Consider the following 12,546-nt stretch of genomic DNA (forward strand, 5'->3'; position numbering starts at 1 on the left):
CTAGAGGCCTCGAGAGTGAGGAATATCACCACAGTTATTGTCCCCACATACATAATTAATGCTGGATAATTGACTTCTCTCTGCTGTGTTCTGCTGAAACTGAATTTCACTCTAAAGTGCCATTGTTCACTTCAATATGCAAAATAAATCAATATTGTCGAGTTGCGTGGGATCAGCCAGCAGCTTGGGTGGCTCCTATGTGGTAGGCCTTTGGTATTTGAGACCCTTAGGAATAAATAGCACCAAAAAAAAGACCTATCTAGGCATGGACTCCGGGGAGATGATAGAGGGCAGGACATCCCAGCGTGCCACGACAGGGGCTGGGATCTCATGCTGAATTGGTGTGGGCAATAGGAGAGGGAGGGTCAGGGTTCTCAACTTCAACTTCATCTGAAGCTCTTGGAAAGCTTTCAGATTTAAAAATAATGAACAAGCCAAAGAACAAAACCCTACTGTTGGAAACATTAATGTGGGCCTAAGGGTTTGAAAGCATACAGACCTTGGAATCAGACTTGGACTCAAGTCCCAATGCTCCTCCCTACCAGCCGTGTGACCTTGGCTCCCCACCAAACCTGCCTGTCAGATAGCGCAACTGTGAGCTGGTTATTATCTCTATTTTGTGAATGATGGGACAGGTTGGGTTCTCTGGGAAGCAGCCTTTGGGATGGAGTTGAGAGTTCAGGGTGGTTAATAGGGAGTCCAAGCCCTGGGGAAAGAAGAGGACAGAAGCAGGACCAGGGGAGGGAGAAGATGGGCTGAATGATTTCAGCTACCCTCACAAGGAGCTTTGGAGTCAGAGTTTTGTGCATTGGCCAGGGTGACCATAGCCTTCATTCATGCCCCACTTGATGCGTGTTTTAAGTGGGCAGCGGTGGACAAGGCATGACCTTAGGTGAGGTGGCTTTAAGACAGTCCGAGGACCTGATGGCTGGAGGCTGTTAGTTAATGATACTCCCAGCAGCTGGAGGCAACAAGTCCTTCCTTAAAGGGGAATCTGAGCAGCACATACATGTGCCCCGTGAGGAAACGGAAGCTTGCCCAAGGTCAGAGCTTATAAGGAGCAGAGCTTAGACAGATGTTTCCAGATGATGCTTGAGCCCGAGTGCTAGCCAGTACCCTAACCAGTCTCTTTCCCACAGTCTTCTTGGGGTCATCACACAAACAAACCACTCACACATTATTTCAGATGGTCGTACTCATTTGCCTTCTACAAATTTTACTACATGTTCATCTTGAATGCAGATCATGGGCCTTGTATGATGCTTGTGTGCTTAAGGACATGTTGGTGACAGAATTGGACATGGTCCCTTCCCTCGTGGAACTCACTGATTTAGCTCTTGACCTGATCAGGCCTGCGTGTATACAAGGATACAGCCAGGGTCTTTGGTTTGGGATCACTCACTGTCAGTGACTCACTTTCTCACCTGCTTTCTGTTCAGCCTGGAGTCTGAGACGATGGGATGGGGGCTGCTGCCCCTAATGGCACACAGCCTCCCGGCTGGCCTGGCCTGTTGGCAAGGAGCCCTCCAGCTTCTGAGCCACTGGGGTCCACCGCAGGCCTGCCTGTCTCCGAATAGATAATGGCTTGCATGTGTGCACCCCTGGGCTGTGGCTGGTTTTCTGCTGCTGGCCTGTTTTCTATGCCTGCGGTGAAATGTGCAGACTGTAATTGTCAATGGGATAATTGGATATTTTCTTCTCTTGTTTAAACAGAGAGGAAGGCCAATCAAAGTTAGAGTCGAATTCCCTCACTTCTCTCATCTCCCAAGAGAAATCCACAGAAACGCAGGCATGACCTTGAGAAGGGAGAGGGACAATGATTCAATAGTTATTTTTAGGAAGAGAGATTGGGTTTAAACTCCCATAAAGTGCCGGGAACTGGGCTCAGAGAATAATCAAATGTTAGTGCTGGAAATTTCCTCAGATCCCATCATGATGGTGGGGAAACTGAGGCTCGGAGAAGTGAATGGAGCTCTCAAAATACTCTTCAGACCCCCACCTGCCCATTTGTGAAGTCCTGCCTTTTCTGAGCTGTTTCTTAAGCTGTTTCTGGAAGTGCTGTGTCCTAGTCCCGGTGGAATTCTCATGTGGCAGTGATCTGTAGTAGACCCTGATTTCATTCATTCACTCATTCATTCAAATGAGACTTACTTTGGGCTAAGAATTTACTTTGGGCCAGGCCCTGGGTTGTAGGGTGATGATTTATGTAAATTTCATCACCCAGCTCAATGACAAATGTCCATGTCTTGAGGGCCGAATTACATTCTGATTCATAGCTATGCTCCCGTAATTAGAATGCACACAGAAGGAGCTCAATAAGTGGTTGTTGAATGAATAAATATTTAATAGATGTTTGATGAATGAAGGACAAATGGCTGAGGAGTCTCAGGTGAGTGTGAGAAGTTAAATGGCTTGGATTTTGTTCCTTTCCCCAACACACTCCTGTCTCCAGCAAAGTACTCTCATTCTTCTTGGTAGAAAGTTGCTGCTTGGAGGGAAAGAGTAAGCTAGTTTTATCTTGATTAATTTAAATCCTCTTTCTGAGTGGAAGCCAAAGATTTAATTGGCTGATGGAGTCAGAATGCTGGAGAGAGATTTTTTTTCTTCTAAAGAAAAGTAATTCAGAAATATTTTTAGTCTTTGGTTTTATGTTTACTGGAAAAAAGTCTGCAATTTTATCATTAAATCTCTTGCCGGAAAACACAGTGCAGTGGGGAGTACGGACTAGAAACTAGAGGCTTCCCTTCCTCCTTCCCTCCCTCCCTTCCTCCTCTCCTTCCTTCCTCCCCTCCCTCCTCTCTTCCCAGCCCTGGCCTGCACTAACCTGCTGTGTGTCACTGGACAGTCCTTCTTCCTCTCTGAGCTTGAGTTTCTTCTTCTGAAGACGAGAAAGTAGGCTAAAGCTTCCCCAGGGACCCTTCTAGTTCTAACATGCTAAGAGTTTGTGAATGAGTTTTGGATAGTCTGTCCCCTTTTCTGGATAAAAATATCACACTTTAGTTCTTAGGGCTGGGAAAGCAATCCCACTGACCAAAACAAGGTCTTCTCATTCCTTCCTGTGACATGCACAAAGAGGTCTAGTGTTTGCCTTGAAGCTGGGATGGAAACTGTAAGACCTACTAGCATGGGACGCCCTTCCAGCGTCCGAGGGTATGCCTTGTTCAGTTTTATGGAAGTCCCTTGGTGTAACCAGGAGAAATGTTCTGTAGGGGAATAGGGTGCCCTGCTTTGGTGGGATAGAAGACGGATAAATCCATGACCCCTAGCACTCAAACGTGCTTTGTAATTTGACATCCTTGCTTTGGACTCCACCTCTATGCCTCTGGTTGTTCTTAGGACTTGCCATGTTCCCAGTATGTGGTTCCATGCCTTCATTCCTTTGTACAGGCTATTTCTCCCATCAGACTCCCCATCATCTTCCAACTCTGGTTCCTCTCCTGAAGAACTCAACAGCCCTCTTCTGGTGTTGCCCTGGTAGCTTTCTCAGATATCATAGCTTGGACTAAACAGCCCTTCTTCCACTTGTCAATGCCTGTGATGTGCCAGGTGCCACGCTGGGTGGAGGGAATGTGTCACTGTGCAAGGTCCTGCACTCTCAGAGATCCTCCTCCCACTGCCTCCCTCTTAAATTGCAGCACTCTAGCCTAGTGCTGGCACAATGGGATGCTCGGTAAAGTTTGGAGGCCATTACCAAGTGTTCTTGGCATAGTGGAGTGGTTTTTGTTGTTGTTGTTTTGTTTTGCTTTTACAGAAAACACTCCACACAACGGGTAGAATAGGGTAGGGCAGAGGAATCCAAATTTCGGACTTCGAAGGAATAAAGTTCCATTCTAAGTGAATAGAGATTAAAATGAATCAATGAGGGTGTCGGCATAGATTTCCATAAACTGTTGACCCCCAGTGTTTTGGGAGAGCACTGGATGCTAGGCCATTTGAAGTAGCTGGGGAAGAGGACTCTGGTACTAGCAGCTGGGGGTCAGGGCGTGGGTCTGCTGAGCTGGGAAGAATTGTTCCCTTTAGCATCTGAAGGGTCAGGAACAGTGACCTTTCCCCAGTGATGGGCTTTGATGACTGAAGGGGACAATCCAGGAGACAGAAGCAGAGGCAGGACAAAGAGGGATAGGAGGGGACCGCTTTGCATCCGAAGTCCCGAGCGGGTCACTTCCCCCTCTGTTTGCATGGTCTCCCTGGCTTCCCTCCTCTGATAGTCCTTCTGGTGCAAACAGAGGTATGTGAGGATGGGGCCAGTAGGCCACAGTTCAGTCTTGAATTCAAACAACACACATCTGATTCTTTCCCGGAAAGAAATGGGGTAAGGGTTTGAAAAATGACTGGACACGCCATAGTCTTTGATGATGGTAAGTTTTAAAAAGGTGTTGCTATGTCATGGAAGGGCATTCTACCATAGTAGAGAGGGCACTGGCTGTGCGTCTGAGGGTGTGAATATCAGCTCAGTTGCTGAAGACTTCCCAGAGCAGCCACATCATAGCAAGGCTCTCGCCTCAGAGTGCCTGCATCCTTATTTCTATGTATTTCTACTTATCCACTGTGTAACCTTGGCCAAGTCACTTAACCTACCGAATCTCGGTTATGTGGACCTCATGGGATTATTTTGAAGGTTAAGTGAACAATTAAGATTGAATCACGCCCTTAGCACAGAGCCCAGAATGTGATAAACACTTGATCCATTCAGCTTTATTACCACTATTAGCAGTGAGGTCTTAGACAAGTCATGTCATGCTTCTGAGCCCCTTTCTACACCCATAAAATGGGGATGGTGATCTCCAACGTCAGTGTGCTGTTAGGGCCTGAAGGAAAGAGCACTTGGTATACAGAAGGCGCTCTAGTGTTGATAAGCCTCCCTGCTTGCTGGATGGGTACTTAATTCCCCCTGACTTTAAAAACAGGTTAGGGGTCCCATTGTTTCATACTGTAATTTCTTGGTATGAGACTACACTCTTCTCTTCGCCTATTCCAACTCCACCCTGGATAATTCCAGCTTAAAAGAAAATCATCCTACCAGTACCCTGATATATTGAGATGATTGTGGTTATATCTGGCTTTGTGTTTGTAATCTGCCAGACTACAGAAAACCCAGATTTTAGGCTTTGGTCACATTCTTCCGGATGTCCAGGAAAGCTGCCATCAGAGAACAAGGAGGTTACTCAGGGAGCAGGCATCTGCTTGTCTCCGGGGCTCTCTGGTGAGAACTGGGCGGGCTCCTGGGAGTTCCATTCACTGTCTGCCCATGGCTTCCCTGCTCTCCAGGGGTGGGGATAATCTTGACAGTGTCAGGCTCAGATTCCAGTTCGTGCCGGAGACTGAGAAAATCCAACCCCAGTCCTGGGCCCTGGCCCCTGGCTCCTCAGTCTCCTTGGCCAGAGACCCTACCCTGATCTGACTGTGGTGGTTTTCCACCATGAAGGGAATGTGACTTGCTGCCAGCCCATCTGCTTTGACCTCAATTTTCAATTCCCTTCTTCTGTGAGTAATCAGATCAGTCGTTTGGACATGCAAAGGAAAGAGGTCATGTGTAGGGAAACGGCAGCTCAAAGTTTATGGCTGAGGATGGTCAAATCACCGGGAGCTGCGAGGTTCAGGGCCAGCAGGCAGTCCCCACTGCACGGCGAGAGCTGCCCCATGTAGCCAGACTTTCTGTGTTGGGGTCAGTCAGCAAATCCAATAGGAGAGGTGGAGCCCAGAGAGCGGAGAGCTAATGACAGAGAGTCAGGCGAGCTATGCAATTATGGGATGCTGAGCACTAATGCAGTCCAAACCTTAATGAGTCGCGGTCCCTAGACTCCAAAATTGAGAAGAGCAGCTTATTATGTGGCGGCAAGGTGGCCGTGGCTGGGAGGGGACCGACTTGTGGTGGGGCCATGCCAGGTTCACTGGGCCTAGTCTCTTCCCTGAAAAAGCTTGGGGTGTCCTTGATAGACCTCTGGCTAGGCCTGGGCCCCCCATCTGCTGGGGCCTTGTGTACCCCACTTGTTATCATGCCTCGCCCTAGAACAAGCAAAATGAGAACTAGCTCTTCCCTGTGTGGGTTTTCTATCTCACCCAGGCTAGACACCCAGGAGCCAGGCCTGTCCCTTTCCCTCCTTCACCCTCACATCCTCTCCTCTCCTTCCCAGACCAGTCACTTCCTCTCCCATGTCACTCACTGCCAAGTTCAGGCTTCCATCCTCTCTCTGCTTTATGCCCACCAGCTCCCAGTAGGTCAGCCTCTTGTACTTAACCTTGTTTCGATCCAGTTTCTACTAACTCTCTGCACAATGATAGCATTGCCCTGCTCTACAGCGTTTTTGTGGCTCCAAATTATCTTTAAGATTAAACCCAAATTACTAATCAAGTCAGGGTCTTTGATCACCTGGCCTCTATCTCTCCCTTTAGGTCCTTCCCCAGCCACTCATGCGGAGCCCCCCAACCCCCATGCTTGAGTCCGGTGAGAATCCTTGGTGTATTTCTATTTTTAGGCCTCTAGGCTTTTCCATGTTTGTGCGGAGGTCTTTTTGCCCTCACCATCCTGGCCAGCTCCTCTTCTCTAAGAACCGGGGCAAATGTCACTTCCTTTGTATACATATTCCCAGGCCAAGTCAGGCCCTCTGTCTCCTGTGGCCCTCAGCCATCCTGCTCACAGCTTCTTGATGGCTTCATGATGGCAGTCTGATGTTTAGTTGATAGGAGCGGAGACACAGACTGGGTCTGAGTAATGGCTCTACCACTTAACTCACCATGTGGCCTCTTCTGACAGAAGTCTCCTCATCTATAAATGGGGACAATAATAGTTTTCTCTTTCAGATTGCAGGGGTGGGGAGAGGGTGGATTAAAAGAGATAATACATAGAGAGGGCTTACAACACTGCCCTGCTCAGTGCATGTTAGCTGCTGTTGGAATTACCACTGGAGTGGATTCCTGGTACTTTCTTGCCTGTTTGGGGTCTTAGCTGAGCTCTGTGCTTTCTGGAATTTTCTCCTGGTTGGTTTTGTCCTCAGCTCTTAGGACAGGCTGGTGAGCAGGTACACAGAAAGCTCTGGAACATCAGGGCCTCAGGCCTGGCCCCAGCACACACTGGTTGTGGGAACTGATGGGACAGTTAACTTCTGGCCTCTGCTCGTAGGGACCCTTTTGGAGGGCAGTTCTGCATGTAGAGCCCCAAGGTGAAGAATCTTTCATCCTCAGAGTCTGCCCACAACTGGGGGATAGAGAACCTTGACCAGAGCCTGAGGCTTGGGTGTGGTAGAGGAAAGGGGTCCTAGGAGTTGGGGATGGGAGGCTTTTGCTTCTATGGAGTCTTGGCCATAGTGTATACCAGGTCTTGAAAACCCACTAGTGGTGACTTATCTACTGACAACTGCATTTTCCAGAACTATCTAGAGGTACCAGGATGGCAATGGACACATTCAATATGTGAATTCTCCTAAATGTTCCACTTCAGCAAATGAAAAGACTCTCCTTAAAGGAAGGAGAACAGAATGGGAAAGACAAAGCCTTTTCAGCCTATCCATCAGGTCCTGTGGGAGAGCCCTGAAGGTGGAGGGCAGCCTAACGCTGACCCTGTGTGTGTGAGAATGCATTTGTAATTTTTACCTGACAGTGCTAAACGTGCCATTTGGACAGGGCAGGGCCAGAAGCAGCACTTAAGCATGTGGGGTCTGGAGTGTGGTAGGCTGAGTTCAGAGTCAAACTCTGCCCCTTACGAGCTGGGGGATGTCAGATAGTTCACTTTCCCTCTCCAAGCTTCAGTTTCTTTAACTGTAAGCTCGAGGCAGTGGGATTGCCCTCCTTGTAGGGTCATTCTGAGACACAGATAAGGTAATATCCATGAGCCATCCGCTTGAGGGCTGGCATGAAGCCCAACCTCTATAAAGGTTGGCAGTGATGATTTGGGGTTTCATCTTGCCCCTCACCCTGAGCCACCGAGGCTGCATTACAGTGCTGGTTAATATTATTCCCATTTGATTCCTAGCTCAGTCCCATAGACACCGAACCTCCTCAGCGCACCAGGTCCTGGGCTGGGTGCCATGTTGGGAGCTTGTGACAGACGTGAGCCCTGCCCTTGGGTCCAGTGGACGAAGCAGATATCAATCCAGTAGTGAAACAATTGAGGCTGGTGTCCCAGCGGGGGAAAGACGGGGTCCTACAGACTCGTGGGACACCTGGGACATAAGCTCCCCTCGGAGTCGGAGCACCCTATTTCAACAGAGACGTTCAGACAAGATTTCAGGGGTGTATGGGCATCGGCAGGGTGGAGAGGAGATGGGGAGAGGGAGGCCAGCCTGTGCAAAGGCTGGAAGGGCCGGAAGTGACGGCAGAGGGACTGAAAGAGCTCCACGTGGCTGGGACAGAAGTTGGGAGTGAGGGGGACGGCAGGTCAGGGATGTGACTCTGGGGAGGTGAGTGTCGTGCGCATGAGCCTGCAGCTATGAAGAGGCAGAGGTGGGAAGGGGGCCCGGGGGATGGTGTGTCATCAGGTGTTTTTGCTGTCATTATCGTCATCCCTGCTCTCCTAGTAGGCTGGTAGTGCCGAGAGACACGCATGGAGCCTTTTAAGAGGTTAAGAATGAGTCATTCCTTAGTTAATGAAAGGCCAGGGAATGTTAATCAGCATCCCCCTCTCCCCGGGGCACATCTAAAATGCCTGAGTTTGACAGAGCTAACAAGATGGGCTCTGAGTCATCGGAGAGTGGGCAGCTGTCAAATGAATATATTGGTTTATTGGATTGGAAACAGTTACCTGGAGCCAAATTCTTGTTCCTTGGCTTTCTGAAACAAAAACACACTCCACTGGGGTCCTGGACAGACCGGGTGGTGGTGAGGATATGGGCTTTGGAGTTAGCAGAACTGGAGGGATGTCTAGGCTCTGCCATTGACCTCTCTGAGCCTTGGTTTGCCCTCCTCTGTAAAATGGGGATACTAAATAGCATTTCTGTGAATCCAAATGGGGATCGTATGTGCAAGCACTTGATACATGCTTGGCTTGTGCAAGGTACTCAGCGTTTCCTTTATAGCATGCTTGGAACCATGCTAGGTTCTTTTAAATTGATTTTTTAGAGTGGTCCGACAGAGGATTAGCTCTCTCCCACCACGTTATACTGGACACTTTAATGAACAGAGAATGCTGTGGGACGCATATATCCAAGTGGGTAGGGTAAATTATGAAAGTGGGGGCTTCTGGAAAACAGTCTGAAAACTCTTCCCAGTGTGACAGCATGGAGCAGAGGTTGTGCCCCAGAGATGGCCGAGGACACAGAGATCACATAGGGAAAGAGACCAACCCCAGCATAATAGGTGGGTATAAGAACCATTTTTGCACAGTCCGCTGTAGGAGAGAAAGCCTCCTTCCTGGTTCTGGGATTGCCCACATGGGTCAGTTACAAGTTAGCAACAGAACTTCTGTGAGCTGCCTAACACCGCATGTCATGAAGGCTCGACACAGGCCGTGTGAATTTGGAGCAGTTTGGGCTGGAGTGTTGCAAAGTCCCAGGGCACAGAAAGGCCAGGGCCAGTGCAGCTCAGCGTGGGCTTCTGGGTGGATCAGAAGCAGGGCAATGTAAACACGGGAAGATTCAAACAAGATCAGAGAAGCAACATTTCCTCTAGCCCCAAGTGGCTGGGGCCTCACCAGGACCTTAGTGAGGAGGGGTTAGAAGTTAATATCGTAACCACACTGTAAATTATTTATAGCTTGTTGCATAAATAATTGTACTTAAATTAACTGTTTAGTAAACAGTTTACAATTCACTGCATAGTGAAGTTAAGTCACTGTATATGAATCTGTGTGTTGTTTTTACAAAGCCCTTAGTGAGAGAGCCTTCCAGGTTGGGCCTTAGAGAGGTATAGGGGCTAGGTGGACCCAGCTGACATCTGGTGACAAGATTCCTTCCATGCTTGGGAGGAATGCTTCTCTTGACGCAGGGGAAGCCTGGAGGGCCCACAGTGGCTCCCAAGGCCCCGTGTGATCTAGCCTAGAGCTGAGCTCATGTCCTATTCAATTCCCTTGCTCAAGCCACGTTGATCTCCCACCCTTTCTCAAACAAATCAGGCATACTCCCAAGGTGGGCCTTTGCACGCTCTGGTCCCTCTGCCTGCATGACTCTGTACCCATACGCCAACATGGTTAACTCTCCCACCACCTGGAAGCTTTCATCCAGGCCTTACTTCTTCGGCGAGCCCGGCCATTAATTCATTTCAAATGGCAGTTCCCTCCCTGCCTCCTGCAGGAGCAATCTCATCCATACTTATTCTAACTCGGAGAGAAATGATCTGCTTTTTACATATTCTATCCTTTTTCATTCATTATTATTATTATATTTATTGCCCCCTGCTCTGGAGGAGAGGCAGAGATATGTTTGTTTTGCTCACCAGTGTGTCCCAAGCAGCTAGACCCGTTCCTGCACATAAGTGAGCACCTAGGAAATGTGCACTGAGCGTTCAGGGTGGGATTTGTGGGAGTGTGTGGGCCACACGCCCAACGTGGATGCTGGGAGCCCTGGGTGGTTCTGAAATGAGGTGCTACGTGAGGACAGTCCAGAGAGAGGGACTGGACCCCAAGGAAGAAATGGGCCCACTGCACTCAACATGCCCCAGACTGAGCCGTCTTCTGAACAGGTTTCTCCCGTTGGTCTTGTGCTCAAGTGAAAAATCGGGGGTTCTCTTTGTCCCTTTCATTCATCATCTGTGTGCATCAGCGTCCAGGATCCAAGATCAAGGACCATCTCCAACAACTGTCCTCCAACATCGCGGCGCTGGTGTTGCTTCCTTCTCACCTCACACTCGAAAGTCATTTTGGCTGAATATAAGGTTTTTGGCTCACATTTTATTTCTCTGAGTATATTAAATAAGTTACTCTACTTTTTTTCTAGTATGAAATGTTGCTATCACAAAACAAACAAACTGATGATAGCATCATTTTTTTTATCCCTTACAAGTAACATGCACTTATTTCTAAATGCACAAAGGATTTCCTTTCTTTCTTTTAAAAATCTAATAATCTTGTGCTCGCTTTGGCAGCACATCTACTAAAATTGGAATGATACGAGAAGATTAGCACGGCCCCTGCACAAGGATGACATGCAAATTTGTGAAGCCTTCCATATTTAAAAAAATAAATAAATAGAAGTCTAGTAATCTTACTAGAATATGTCTTGTACATTTGTTTTCATGTACAGAGTATGCCTTTTCAATATGTAACAATATGAATATGTAACACTATGAAACATATTTTTTTCCCAAGAAGCTTTCCCAGCTCATAGCTTTTCATATGCATTTTGTTGTGTGTTTTGGGTTCCTCCCTAGGGAACTTTCTTTCTCTTTTTTTTTCAAGTAGGCTCCACACCCAGCATGGAGCCCAAGGCAGGGCTTGAACTCATGACCCTGAGATCAAGACCTGAGCTGAAATCAGGAGTTGGATGCCCAGCCGACTGAGCCACACAGGCACCTCTCTTGGGAACTCTTATTGTATGTATGTTCGATCTTTTTTTGCCCATCCTTAAACTTCATCACTTTCTTGCAAACCTGTTTTTATCTTTCTTCATTTTTTAAAAAATTTAAAACCTTTTTTTTTGTTTTTGCATTTGATTTTCTTAAGGCATTATCCCACATTTTCTTCTTGTTTAATCTGTTTCGAAGATGACATTTCCTGTTTATGTCTAATTCTTTTCTTAAGATATCTCTTTTCTGAGGTTTTGTGCTTCTCTTTCACAACTTACATCGTTTTTAAAAATTTTAAGTTCATTTTGAACTAGTATATTACATTCCCTTCTGTTTTGTGAGACCATTTTCCTGGTATTTTCTCATTGTAGGGATACTATTTTGTTATTTATTCTCTTTTTTAAATGATTATGTGTGGAATGAGAGTTCAGTATTTTTGTGCTGCTTATTTTTACATGAAATTAGTTTTCATGAACTTTTAGAGGGAAGCAGGGCTCAGGAAGGCAGTTCTAAATTCATACAGCTCCATCCTCGTTTTTGTGTAAGGTTCAACGTCATGTGATCTGCTTTCTGAGAGTTCCAGCTCTGCTTCCACCCCTTCCATGGACCTCTCACCTTTGTCTCTGAGGTCCCAGTCCTGCTCAATTCTGATCGTGCTTCCAGAAGTTTCTTCTCCACATGGCAGTTTGTTAGAGAAGGGACTCCTGCTGGGTTAGTTTTTAGAATTCTTGGTAGGTGCCGTGCACGCACCTGATCATGGAGAGGCACGTCCCCTCCTAGTTTCAGCGACTATTGAATGGTCATACTGTGATTTCCAATAAATACCCAGTGACTGGGGGGGGGGGGCGCTCCTCCCTCATATTCCTCAGACACCACCCCATCGCTCTCTCCTCCTTCCTCTTGGACAGATGATGTCCAGCAGGTCTTGTAGCTTTAAATGGTCGATCCCAGCTGCTTGTATTTTGAGTTTTGTGGGGATATTTTATCATCTAGTTTTGTTGTAAATTTTATCCATAAGGTTTCGGTTTTATTATCTTTGTTGTTCTGCCGGTTTTTCACCTGGGAATTTAGAGCAATTTAAAAACTGCTGTCACGACGGCCATCTTCCCAGAG

The 12,546-nt window shown here is 47.5% G+C and overlaps 1 protein-coding gene and 1 non-coding gene across 4 annotated transcripts in view; both read left to right on the plus strand.

The window, feature by feature from the left end:
• Nucleotides 1-12,546, plus strand: part of INSC (INSC spindle orientation adaptor protein) — a 128,166-nt gene that overhangs the window by 43,657 nt on the left and 71,963 nt on the right. The window lies entirely within an intron of this gene.
• On the plus strand, nt 10,998-11,103 carry LOC125080212 (U6 spliceosomal RNA). The gene has a single exon (XR_007121248.1). It is a non-coding gene; the product is annotated as a U6 spliceosomal RNA (small nuclear RNA).

Source organism: Lutra lutra, chromosome 10 (assembly GCF_902655055.1).
Source record: "Lutra lutra chromosome 10, mLutLut1.2, whole genome shotgun sequence".
Taxonomy (NCBI): Eukaryota; Metazoa; Chordata; class Mammalia; order Carnivora; family Mustelidae; genus Lutra; species Lutra lutra.